At 32.5% G+C, this 14179-nt stretch overlaps 1 long non-coding RNA gene across 1 annotated transcript; it reads left to right on the forward strand.

Annotated features, from left to right (window-relative positions):
- The first annotated feature begins 4126 nt into the window (after positions 1 to 4126).
- LOC140037627 (uncharacterized) lies at positions 4127 to 6981 on the forward strand. The gene is made up of 2 exons (XR_011841569.1): positions 4127 to 5188; positions 6497 to 6981. It is a non-coding gene; the product is annotated as an uncharacterized lncRNA (long non-coding RNA).
- The last annotated feature ends 7198 nt before the right edge of the window (positions 6982 to 14179 follow it).

Raw genomic sequence — 14179 nt, forward strand, 5'->3', positions numbered from 1 at the left:
TTATTTAGTGTGCTATGTTATTGAAGTTTATGAAATTGGATTGTCATGTAGATGACAAACAATATACTAGAATTAATTAAAGCCCTTTCACTAGAAATGCAGTTTTGATCCCTAATATTTAACACGTGTGTCAATCTAATTCATAATGTTTCGACTTAAAATAAATACGGCCACCAAAGTTTTTAATATTAGGCAAATACAAAATACATGCAACATTGTCTAACGGTCAAAATTTAAATTGTCAATAATCAACAATTTCAATTATGTATTTTTCGTGTCAATATTTTTAGTGTTAAACAAGTAATTCCTCATCCACTATCAAAGACCAACTAAAGTTTTTTTTTTTTTTTTTTAAGTTTCAGGTCGTCTTGGGCCTCTAACTTTATGCCAATCGGTTTGGGATGGAAGGTCAAGTTCATCTAACATATGCTGATATGTATCAGATCTAGTTCTTGATTGTTTCCCATCAACACAGGACTTCGACTCGGCACATTGGGTTTGGTTTCAATTTTTGCCATGCTACTAGTACAATTCAATTGGGCGACTGCGGCTTCTAATCTTGAATACTTGGATTCTATCTAGTTATTTCAGTCCACTTGACTTGTTTAACCCGAGTCATTTCTGAAAGGAGTTGTTAAACAAGTAAGCAAAAACACAAGCAAGTTTTCCAAAACCCTCACTTCTGCCAGTTAGTTATGTTAATATGTAGGATTTAGATTGGATTCCTTTGATCCAAATTTAGATATATTAAATTTAGTTAGTCCCAAATTCAGAACCAAACCTTTATGAGTTTGAAAAAATAAGTCCAAATCCAAACTCTCCTGGATTTAGATATTCAATGGATATTCGTTGAATTTTTGTAAATGCACTAGAATAAAAATATATTTAAAATACATAAATTTCAAAAAAAATATAAACGCCATCCAATTTTTATTTCCAAATAATAAAATTAATATTCAAGAAGTTGAATGCAATATTAAGAACTCAAAAAAATAACTACTATCAATTGTGGTTTAGCCTTTTTTTACATAACCCCCCTATGGTTTTAAAAACTATACATAACCCCCTTATGATTTGAATTAAAGTGTCAAAGTGACGGGAATGATCATTCATAACGGCGTTACCTAAAATGTCAAAATTACCCTTATGTAAAAAAAAAATAAAATGGCTCATCTAATAATTGTTGAATGCAAATGTATCTCTTCACAACATGTTTTGTTTTCATATGCTAATCTTTAATTAAGTTTCTTTGTTATTCTAACATTTATGGAAGTAAAAAAAATCTAGAAAATGCCAAAATAGAAGAAAATATTATTGTATCAATTATTATTGCATACAACACTCCCTTCCAATCTTCTTCAGTTCTCCCATGCAAATAAATGTTAGAAATCATTTTGGTAAAACATTCAAGATATGACAACAAAAATGGGTAAATTTGGGACAAAAATACATTTCTTTCTTTAAATGATCATTTTAGGAATAATTTTATCATGTAGGGTGAGTTTGTTTCAAAAGATTTTAAGAGAGGTCAATGATATTTTTTAAAATAACTTTAGGATGCTAAGTGATATTAGACAAAATCCGAAGGGAGATTTCCAAAATTATCCCTATTTATGTAGCTAAAATTTGCATGTCTAACGAATGATGCTAATTGCTACAATGTTTGACAAATACAATGTCGGTACTAGGTACAAAGTTGCCCCACCCCCAAAACTGTTTGTAGATTCCATTGACTTGCTCTTCAACTGGTATTATGCATCAAAATTTTTTAGATAATTTTTTTTTTTTTTAAAAAAGGATGTCTTCTTCGACTTGCAAGAGATTAAATCGAGGGATAAATTTCAAAACCTCCCTTAAAGTGTTTCGACAATTTCAAGATCCTCCCTTCTAATATTTAATATTATACATACCTCCCTTTAATATTCAAAAGTACTCTTATACCCCCATTATATTTGCACACATATTCCCACAAATGGAAATGATAAGTAAAAATGAAAATAATCACCCTTACCCACTCTTTCCTTTACTCTCACGATCAAATTGTCAAAATATCCCCCCGTGTCTCTTTCCCCTACTCTTTTTCCATCCATTACCCAACGCCCTCCTTGAAGTCTTGGTGTTCACTTATCTTCACACGTACAAGTGGTCAGTATTTGCTACCTTTCCTGCTCCCTTATCTCCTTGTGGCCCTGCACCTCCATCCCTCCCCTCCATCTCAGTTAATATACTCGGGTAATTTGGTTTTTTCTTTTTCATTTTATGAGTTTATGGGCTGATTGAATTGGATATACTTGTCTCATTCGTACATACTTTAGTCGCATAATCATTGTTGCTCTGTTAATCATTTCTTTGTGTTAAATTTCTAGATATATACAAATGTGATATAAGTAGCTTGGTTTTCAAAGGTTTCCTGCCTTGGCTAAGGTTGACTTTGGGGACCATTTGACTGTTTCAAGTGGGCATACTGATGAAATTATGAGATGATATGAACAGACAATTTATACATATTGGACCACATATTTTCCTTGTAGCCAAATGCTAGTAGAGTGTGACCTGGTTCCTTATATAGACTTGTTTCAAATGGACATGGTTCCTTATATAGACTTGTATATATACCGACACTAAATGCTCAGTAGAAACAGACCGATTTTGTGACCATAAGAACTTGACCTAATTTTGAGCAATAGAGTGTGATCACGGCCTAATTTTGAGTGATAGATCCTTTGCGCTCAAAGTAAAATGTTTGACTCTGTCTATGTTGGATATTCTATCACATATTGCCGTCATAAATATCTTCAACTACATCTAAATCATGGGGTCAACACATTTCCATGCGTATTTTTACCTTTCCCTCTTCGAGAACCGTGTCAAGTAAATTTCCCTATAAAAAGAGAAGAGATGCTGCAGCTTTCTCATCCTTGTCAATGTTTTTAATACCAAATCTTGAGTTCATAAACCAAGTTGTGTGAGGAAAACAAAAATGGGTTCCGACGCAATTCTCTTCCTATGCCTTTTGGCTGTAGTTCTGATGATTGCCTCGGAGGTGACAGCCACGGATTTGGCCGAAAATAGTAAGCTATTTATTCAGGGACTTATTCTTTCCTTTTTCAACAATTTTATACCTACAAAATATAGACTTTTTGGCACAACATGAATTACTATAGGCAATTTTTTTTTCCTTCTTCCTTTTTTTAAGGAAAAAATTTACTACGATGCATGCAGTAACTAGATAATTCTGCATGAGCCCGTGATCATTTGCAGCCAATGCAGCAAAGAAGAGTACTAATGGCCCGGAAGAATCCAAGTACCGTGGCCGGCGGTGGATATGGTGGATACCCCGGGTATGATGTACTTTTTTCTACTTCAACGACGTGAAAGTAAAATCTTATGTGAGTTTCGAGTTTCAACAGCCAGTTGTTCTGCCTGGATTCACAAATAAATTCACATGCTTCATTGTCTAAACTATAAATTCACAAATGAATTTACTACCTAATTTTATTATTCAATTAACCTAAACTCGTTATTTTGACCAAAAAAAACCTAAATTCATTAGATTAACAAAATAATTTTTTTATTAGTAACAAAATATTCTTGAAAAAATTAACACTTTTAACCCAAATTATTCAAGCAAAGAGAAAAGTTATGTCCTTTGGATGTATTTAGTAAACTGTGCTATTAAAGTTCATGAAATTAGATTAGTCATGTGACTGATATTGGTGACAGATATTAGAAATGACATACTACAATTAGATTTTTTACGAGCTTTTGACATGATTTCTTGTATGGCTAGATTATTTGGTTTTATCATTTCTTTTCAGCTTGTATACTATATTTGACAAAAAGGGGATCGAGGTAAGGGTTTTTTTAATCTATTTTTAATTAAACCTATAACTAACTGGATAGAAAATGAGTCTTCAAAATCTATTATCACAGATATCTGGATTAGATTAGTTAATTATGTATACCCAAAATTGAATTTTTTTTTTTTTTTTTTTAAAACACCACTTTGATGATAGCTAAGCCACGAACTTAGATTGGCCGTCCAACCGGTTGAACAGGAATTGGACATGTATCCGGTTCGAGTGATAGTAAAAATCCTTTTATCTAAGAGTCGACCAAATCGATTTTGAATTGGACACCGAAAAAGGGTAAATTTCCGGGTTTTTCTTTTTGTTTTCGGGTTTTTTTTGCCTCCTTCTGCTTTGACTTTCCTTTGACTACCCAAACGAAGCCTACATCTTCTGAATCACTTCGCAAATCGCAAGACGCAACGTATCTGGTCTTTTTTTTTTTTTATGGCTTTTGCCAATTCTTTTTGGTTCTTTTTCCCTGATTTCGTCCTCCACCGATCGATCGAGAAAAGACGGCCATGGGTGAGCTCATCACTGTGTTCTCCTTCTCCAAGACTCGATTAATGTCACAAAGCCACTCATGGCTGCTAAATCGTTGAAGGCTCTTAGATCCAGTAAGAGAAAAGATAAAGAAAAAACACGGAAGATATGAAGACGATAAACACAAGAATGTGTGTTTGTGGCTGTGTGCAGCGGGTGGGGGGGTTTGTGAGGGAGATTTCAATGAAAGCTTGCAAATCTTTACTATACTAAAAGCGTCAGTTGGCTTAGCTACAGTGAAAATGGGCCGATTATAGCGTGATTTGTGTGAGCTTGAGGGGCAGTTTGGTCTTTTGCCATTCAGTGGTGGTGGCTTTGCTGGAAATTTCCTGCTATCCGCGTGGCTTTGTTGTGGGCGCGAGTTTGTTGCTATCAGCTGTCTGCATGGCTTTGGAACTTCGATGCTGTCCTCGTGGCTTTCTTGTGGCCGGTGAGTTTGCCACTATGAGCTGTCTGCATGGCCTTTGATTTGCCGCTGTCCGCACGGTGGCTGTGTTCTTGCTCATTCTTAGCGAAGTAGTTAAATCTAAGTGTTCTGGACAAAGTGCAAGAACCGGTGCGCGCAGGCTTTGCAATCTCCATTACTGTGTCTCGTTCGTTTCTTAGATTTAATTTCCACTTCCACTTCCACTTCCACTTCCGCTTCACTCTCCCAGTACCTGCTACTTCAGACACCCTTCCGATTAACTTCAATCCTACCTTCCACAGAGACAGCTTGCTTATCAGATTAGCTAGGCGAAAGGATTTTTGGGCGAACTACAGCTTCTGGAGATATACGGGGACATTCGACATTTGTGGTGAGAATGTTACTATTGATTTTTGCTTCACCTCCTGCCGTGAGTTTTGTTTATTTGCATGTTTGAATTTACATGTATGATTGATTACATTCAGACTTCACAAATCTGTGTTTATAGTAAAGCTCGAATAGAGAAGTTACTTGATGTTTTTGATTGGTTAAATGTAATTCTATCAGTGCATGCTTCATTTGCAGTCCAAATTAGCGGTGTGTCTCCCTCAAAACATTGCTTTTTACTTGTTGGTAGTAGACTACCCATGTTGATTTGTCAAGTATTTTGTTTATTTACTACTTTTAGCATCTGGGTTCTTGGAATATGATCTGCCCATCTGGAAAGAATGTAGACTGGAAATTGCAATCTTGTAAGTCAATAGTTCTTGAATGCCTTAATATGGATCAGATGGACAGATTTGAAATATCCGTTTAGAGATTGATTTCATCCAATAATAATTGGTCAGTATAGATAATATCTTACAATTTGATAAATCTACCCTGTTTTGTAAGATTTGCTCTTTCATAACAGTAGAACATGAATAAAGAGAACAAAATTTAAGCTCCCAGGTTAGATGCAACAGCACAATTCCAAGTGAAATTAGTAGCTTGTGCATTGTGTAGAAATATAGCTAATACAAAAGTAGATCTTTTATCTGCTTTAGATCATTTAGCACATAGAAAAGTTCAGTTTGAATTCATGTAGGTGATTTTGAAGAGAAATCTTATTCTTATTTTGTTTACAAAAAGATTGAGTCATTCACTACTTTTGACTTATCAGTGATCATTTTGTTTCCAGCTAAAATTTTTAATGTATGGCCTCTTTTCTAACATTTTACTTAAAATATCATTCACTAAGTTCAAGTTGGGTTAAAGCTTGAAGTTAATGTAATACATGTTATCGAGCTATTCAGATAGAAATTTGAGCACCTATTGGGAGAAAACATTGTGTTAAGAATTACATCCAAGCATCTTTTACACCGCATGAAGCTTGCTCTATATAAGAGGGAATTGTGGATGTAATGGGTGGCACAAAAAATATAAATGGTGACATTGAAAAGTTGATAATTTAACTGAGATAACTACAGAATTGCTTGAAGTTTCATCTTTTTTTTTTACCTATTTTTCTTTGGCCGTTGGATCACTATTTTTGGATATAAGTTGACTGAACTATAATTGCATTTGTATGCATTTTCTATTTCTTTACTTTGTATATCCAAATCTCCAAGTGTTTTGGCTAATATTTACGTTGGGTAATTGATTGTTTGTTGATATATGGATGTATGATGGACATTCTGTTCAAATCTGATTTATATAGTAGCGAAAATATGCATGCCCTAGAAGAGGACTATACGGAGAGGAATAGAAAAGGGTGTGAGTAGCGAGCTGCTTCAATTCAAATGTACTATGGCCGCACGCTAGCCAATGAGCAAAGTGCAGTCAACCAATGCTAATTCCTCCATAGACTAGCCCAGTGTCCTAAACGATGTTAGTTTTGCGAATCCTAAACGATGTTAGTTTTGCGAATGGAAATCACACCTCTACAGTTTCTGGCTATCATCATGGTAGCTTTTCAGTTGTTTCTATCAGTCTCGTCTTCGATCACCCTACATGTTGACCTATTGATAACTTAGGGATGCAAAGCATGGTATATTTAAATTTGGCAATTTTTGTTTCTTTATGTTAAGATATAAGAGACCTAATTCAATTAATTATGCTCTTGTGTAATTATATTTATTCAAGTAAATTGTGTTAAGTCTTAGCTGGACATATAATGGAATTTAGACATTCTAGATTCAACGACAGATGTATCACCATTGTAGATGAATATTTGCACCATTTGTACATGAATTTTCATATTAGAAAAGTATTCATATTGCATTATATATAGAAACCGAAAATTATGTATGTTAAACTTAAAACTGGGCATTGCCGCGCGAAGGCGTGGCAGCCAAAAACTAGTAAACAGAAAAGCCACGACTGAGAAAGAGGAATTGGGTTTCATGTTTTAATAGATTTTGGGGATAATATCAGAAACCCTTGAGGTTTCTCTTAATATCACTTAGCACTCTTGAGATTTGAGGTTTTGAAAATATCACTTACCTCCCCTAATAATTATAAAAAAAAAAAACTATATTAACCCTCATTTGACACATAATTCACAACATATCAAAAAATGGAGCTCAAAAATGAAAAAAAAAAAAGAAACAAAAGTCATGTTCTTCTTATTCCTTTTTCTCCATCATTCTCTCTTACTCATATTTTTTGGATAACTATGCAATATTTGATTTGTAAATATAATAAATTAAATTTTGTTTGCTTTTTACTTTTTGTGATTGTGATAAAGTGAAGTATGATTTATTTTCTTATTTTCAGTTGATTTTTATAATGATTGCTACAGTTTAATGATTTGAGTAATGGTTGAGAAGTTGTTAAAAAATATATAAATTCATAAGAAATCAGTTTTGAACATATAGAATTAAATTGATGCAAGTGTATTTCTTTTCAAATATCTTTTTTATTTTTCTAATTTTTATTTTTATGGGGTATGACACTGTGATGTAGTAGTATAATAAGAGATTGTTTTTGACTTGATGGTTTTCTTGAAGTGAAAGGTTAATTTAGGGTTTTTAAAAATTTTGTTATACAAATAATAAAAATAAGGTAGGTAAGTAATATTTTTGAAACTTTAGGAATGCCAAGTAATATTAAGAGAAACTTCAGGGATTGTTTTGGCATGAGATTGTTTTGCCGTGACACTAAAAGTGCTCATAGAAGAGACATATAATTACACATTCACATAATCGAAATACCAAACTAGCAAGTACATACTGTGGATATTACATCACTTTAGACGACATTTTTTTCGAATAACGTTTTTATACAGAGTCAGTATATAATTTTTTTTAATATCAACAGGTTTAGATTATTTCAAATAATATGATTTTAAATTTATACACGGTTAGCATTCATTCAAAATTGTTAGTGTCAACAAAAAATCATTACACTGTCAACGTCGACGTATAAAAAGTTAATTTTTTTTGTTTCTCCTCTTTTTCCGGTTTCAGGAGATTTTAATCCTTGTAAAGGTGAGGAAAAATAGGGGGGGTTTTGAAAGTGAAACCAGAGACTTCACATCCCAACCGTTCAAATGAAATAATGAATCTTAGGAACCCTTTAGATGATGACATCTACTCATGGATGAAACAGGGCCAACCCATTATTGGTTCCCGGAATTCCAGTTGGACGGCCCATTGTCCCCAGTTCCAACTTTTGTTAAGGTGCCAACTCCCAATTCATGACAGTGCTAGAAGCTGGCTTCAATAGTTCCGAGGCTCAACCACCATAGACCAACCAGGGTATGAGGAGCAAAATCTATAATGATTTCATACTCGATCAAGAGTTTGTCTTTCAAAGTATGTGCCATGCATATTTAGTATCCTTACATATACCAATAAAATGGTTAAACACTACGAACTAATAGGTAATTTTATTATAGCCAGCAATCGATGATTAACCGCGATACCCCAAGCCCCAAGTCAGGGAGGCTTCTATACTTAAACAGTTAAACGTACGCCTTGACAAATTAAGGTGAATTTAAATAGCAAAGTAGGTCTCAGCTATGTTTCGTAATACTCTAACGCTTTAAATATACAACAAAAATAGTACTCCCTTAGCCCAATTTACAGTGTCATATTTTCTATTTTGAAATGTCCCCTAAATGTTTGTCATCTTATCAAAATCAAAATTAACTTTGATTTTTTTAAATATCATCCCTATCTTTACGTTTGTTTTATATTAATGTGATAAATAATTTGGGATAAAGGGAGCACATGGTTTGAAAGGTGAAATTTGTGGTCCTAAAATAAAAGGACGAAATTGGAGTAGAGATCAAATGTATTGCAATTGTCAACTGGCTTGGATGACACAGCCAATTCCCCAGCAGCCACCTCTGAGGTAATCATTAACACTATAGCCAAGGAAATGCAATAGAAAAGAAGTGTCTTCGAACCCATTTTTGCCCAAGGAAACTGATTTTGTGAAGGATGAGAAAGCTCATGAAGATTGATCTCTACTTATAGGTAATTCTGTGCAAAATTGCGGTCAAAGGGGTCGTGGCATCGGTCAACGATGTAGTTGGGCTTTGAAGAGATGATTTGCTAAAGAAAGTGGCAATATCACTTGGTACACCTAAACTTTGAGAAATCTCACATACCTCCCTTATTTTCAACTTTTTGTAACATTATTAATCCATTTCAAAGAAAAATTGTTATTAAGAAACTAATATTTATAGAAAGGATGCATTTTCATGCCAAATTGCCCTTGTGTTAGCCTACCATTTTTCCAAAAGTGAAAATAAATTACTAAAAGTTGGAATATAAGACAAATATTATGAAAACATATTTATAATAGAATAAATTATATGAGTAGTTGTTTTTAATGTACAAACGACTACAATTCAAGAGTATGTTTAAGGTGCTTCAAGTCAACAAAAATTATTTCATTGACTACGAGGTGTTTTCATTAATTTGAGGAGTTTTACAATTTTAAAAATGTGAACTTTCTAAATTTTTCTATATAGACTGATGATTTGAATATTAAAAACAAATACAACATCTAAAATTATGTTTACAAACTCATTTGACGTGTTTTCAAAAAAATAAAAGTAACTTTCTTTATTACAAAATATTTTTGGATGAACTTAGAATTTTATAAATAGTTTAATTTTTTTTAAATGTTCTAACACTTTATCCAAATCAATGGTTTGAAAGCAAGAGAAAGGTTAATTATTAATAATATATTTAGAAACTCATTTGAGGAATTTTCAAGAATGCTATATTTTCTAATTATAACAATTTTTCTTTTGCATTTTTTGTCTAGACTAATGACTCCAAAAATTGCAAAATGTCTTTCATGCTCATTAATATGTTGTAATTCTTAAGGATTTAACTTGGTTTGTTATAAAAATAAAGGTCCACAAGAAAAGGGAAATTTTGGAATAGAAATATTTTATCTCTCCCAAAATGAGTTTTTCAATTATATATTTTGAAATGAGTTGATAAAGTTATAAAAAGTTGAAAATAAGGGAGATCGATGAGATTTCTCAAAGTTCAGAGGTATCAAATGATATTGTCACAAATCTCAAGAGAAGTTTCTGAAATTATCGATGAAGAAAATAGAGATATACCAAATGCACTTAGTCTAGTCACTCTTGTATCTTAAGATACTTTGCAGCATTGTGAAGAGGATAAGGTTCATGTCCTTGTCCTGCATTCATGAATATGTCCAAATATTATGATCAATTAATTTGGACTTTGGAGTGACATTGATTATTTTCATTCTGAGTTGATTAACATGTCAAACTTTGCAAATCTTAGTATATATGCAATATAGTTTTGAAGCATTTGCATTACAAAAACAATAATATCTTTTAGGGTAAATTATACTAATAGTTTTTGCAGAACTAAGAGACCTTTTTTAGCACTAAAAGCCCTCTCTTGTCTATTTCAAAATAACATTGACTTCCCAATTAGCATTTATGATAGTTTTGACTTCACAGTTTTACCTTTTTCTTTTCTTATTCATGCTCTTTGTATTAAAGAAAAAAGGAGTTTTTAAAATTAAATGTTTGAATTCTCTCCTATGTTTTTTATTCATAGAAAAGTAGAATGGAGAGATTTATTTATAAAAATTGAAGACCAATATCATTCATTTCATTGGCTTCATAATTTTGTCAATCCAAATATAGAGGTATATATATATGTATTTATTCCTAAAATAAAATAGAATAAAATGAAAGTGAGGTGTGTCCAATCCATGCACAAGTCAAATCCATTAATTCAGTGAAATCTCAACTTATATATACTTGAATATATGCTAATAGAATCAATACATCAACTAAATGCTAAATTCATGCAGAGAAAGAAAAAAGCTAATTTAAATATTTTAAAAATACAAGCACTTACTGAAAAAAAATAAAAGATAAAATTGACTGAGGGCCTTTATAACTGTAAATACATTAAGTGTCATCAATTTTTTTGACCATAAATTTTGATAAAAAGAAATTATAACACATCCTATTCTTTTTTTTTTTGGTAGGCTTACTTAAATATCATTAATAATTACTTATCCACTATAAAAGCATTATGGGTATATTGAAGTAAATTTGTTACAAAACTACTTAAAGGAAAGTTTCTTATGTTTCTAAATAAATGACAGGGGAGGTTCATGTTTTTTAAAATCAAGACGGGAGAACCCTAAATTTTGCTAAAACTTGAGAGAATGTTAGTGTAATTCACCCTATCTTTTATAGCATATGCGAAAGGCTAAAGCTCCATGCATCTTTAATAGGGAAAATGATATCAATGGTCTCTCAAATTTTACTTTTGTAATTTTTTTGTCCCCCTACATTTAAAATGCAACATATTGTCTCCATACAAATAAAAATGCATCTTTTTGTCTTTAAAGACATTTCGAGCCATATTTTTGCTTGAAAATGTTTGAACTCATCACAGGTCCAAAACATTAAGGGTAAGATAAGCAACTCATTTGGTATCAGTCCACGATTGAAGCATGATATCTATGTAATTATGGGAATGCAAAAAGGTATGTTTCCTCCTCAATACCTAGGTTTACCACTTATTAGTACTTGATTAAGACTAACTGATTGCCAAGTCATCATTGATTCTGTTAAGAATAAATTTAGGGTGGAGTTCAAAAACTCTATCTTAAGGAGGTAGGCTGCAAAATCATTGGAGTAGCATTTTTATGCTATGATAAGTGTTTATTTTACATATTTTTAATGCGGTTTATTACTTAGTTTTTGGTGTATTTTAGTCATTTGATAGTGATAAGTGACTAATTTACGTAATAATTGTATGACATTTTATATTATTTCTAGTCACTTTGGTTATATGATTGGAAGAAAATGAATCATTTTGGCTATAATTGGTGAAAGCTTTTTAGTGGTTAAATGAGGTTTTTATCACTTTTTACTTGGATTTTGTGCATTTTGACAGTTTTGACACATTTTCGCATTTCGGCTATAACTTGAGATACAGTATCGGATTGAAATGATTCTTGAACCAATTTGAAGATAAGAGATAGATCTACAACTTTAGTGAGGACATTTGAATCCAGTTTGAAGGTTTTCCAAGTGAAAAAGCCAAATTACAGTAGCCAATTTCTATTGGTCGAAGCTAAAACAGGGCAATGAGTAGTCAAAGGTATTTCGGTAATTTCTCAGCCTACACAGGTCCAAATGAGGTGATTGTTGATGCATTTTAAAGCTAATTCAAAAAGTTACAACTTTTATGTTTTGCACAAAAGCTAGTTCGGTCTCTATCATAGAGAAAATTGCAGTTGAAACGAGGCCAATTTCACAGAATTGAAAACGCGAGTTGACAAAACGCGACTCCAAGCAGCGTTTTGTGTAGGCGCGTTTTGAAGCTGAAATTCTGCAATTTGCTCAACCATTTCTCTTGTGTTCAGACTATTTTTCAGCTATAAGTTGCAAGGGAATTCACTGCACATGCTTCAGAAGACAAAAAGGCAGACAATATGGCTTATTTTCAAGTCAAAAACCTTTGTTTTTTACTATCTTAATAAAAGTAGATTTGGAGAATCATAGCAGAAAATTTGGACTGGTGAGGAGAGGAGCTTTTCATTAGTTTATATGCAGAGACATTTGGGAGGTTTGACATTATCATACTGGAGAAGCTTGGAGTCTGCAGAAATGTAGTTCTTCCATTTCCTTAGTGTAGGATGGTTTAGTTAGTTAGTTCATCCTTCTTGTATATTAGCTAGATTAGGATGAAGATGGAAATGAAGAAGGAGGAGTTGAAGCTCAAGTGACATGGGTTATCTCTTCTCCAACTCTTTATCTTTTGTATTTGATTCCAAGTTTAGTTAATATGCAAGTTCTGGATTTTGTGTTTATTATGTATCTTTAAAGTTTATGCCTTGGGTATGGTTGAACTTCCTATGATTGTTAGTGTTTATTATTTGACTATTTGATTACTATTATTTGAGCAAGTTATTTGGCACTTTAGCTCTTTAAATCATGATTAATCTAGTACCATTGATTGTGATTATCTAAGGTGTTGTTTCTGCAATGAAAATTGAGATTTAACACCGGTTCAAGAAGTGCTAAACATAGAGAGTACACTCGCAAAAGTAGAGGTGCACCTATGTGGTTTGGTGATTAATTTCATGAATTTCATTGAAGGAATGAACTTGTAGCTAATTTCATAACTATGAGAATAGGTACGGATTAGTTATGAGTATAATTGATTCACTACGAAAGTAGGATTCATATGCATAAGGAAATTACACCATAACTAGCCTAGATAATAGTATTCAATGATCCAAATATAGCATTTGCATGAGTAGTTAGGGATATCATAACCTAAGAAGCCTTCATTTCTTATTTTGCATAAGTTTACTAGGTTTCATTTCTTATAATTCATTGATAGTCTAAATAATAGAGAAGCTTCAGTGGTACCGGTAATTATTCAGTCTTTCTCATGGGATCGACCAGATATATACCCTAAACTACTTGTTGACCTGTATACTTGTAGTGAAACCGGTGTATTTTGGATTTTTTAACTTGTAAGTATATTAAAAACCCCGTCAGATAGCTAAATAACTAGGCATCTAGTGGAGTTTGCATTTTGTAGTTAAAGTGAGAAAAAGTGCATTTCTATGAATTTAAGTGATTAAGACTTCATATTTTACAGATTTTAATAATTCAATCATCAATTGGAGTGAAGTGAGAAGATATTTGGATGATTCTTGATGATTTGCATTGATTTCAAGTAAACATGAAGTGTAAAATATTCAAAGGATGAAATCCAATCAAGTTCAAAGAAGAAAAGTTTGGCAACCCTGACTAGTTCTAGTATTTCAGCTATAACTCGAGGTACAAGCATTGGATTGAAGTGATTTTTGATTCATTTTGAAGTTAAGACATATCTTATGAAGACATCAAAATCCAATCTTG

This window comes from Coffea arabica, chromosome 3c (assembly GCF_036785885.1).
Source record: "Coffea arabica cultivar ET-39 chromosome 3c, Coffea Arabica ET-39 HiFi, whole genome shotgun sequence".
NCBI classification, from domain to species: Eukaryota; Viridiplantae; Streptophyta; class Magnoliopsida; order Gentianales; family Rubiaceae; genus Coffea; species Coffea arabica.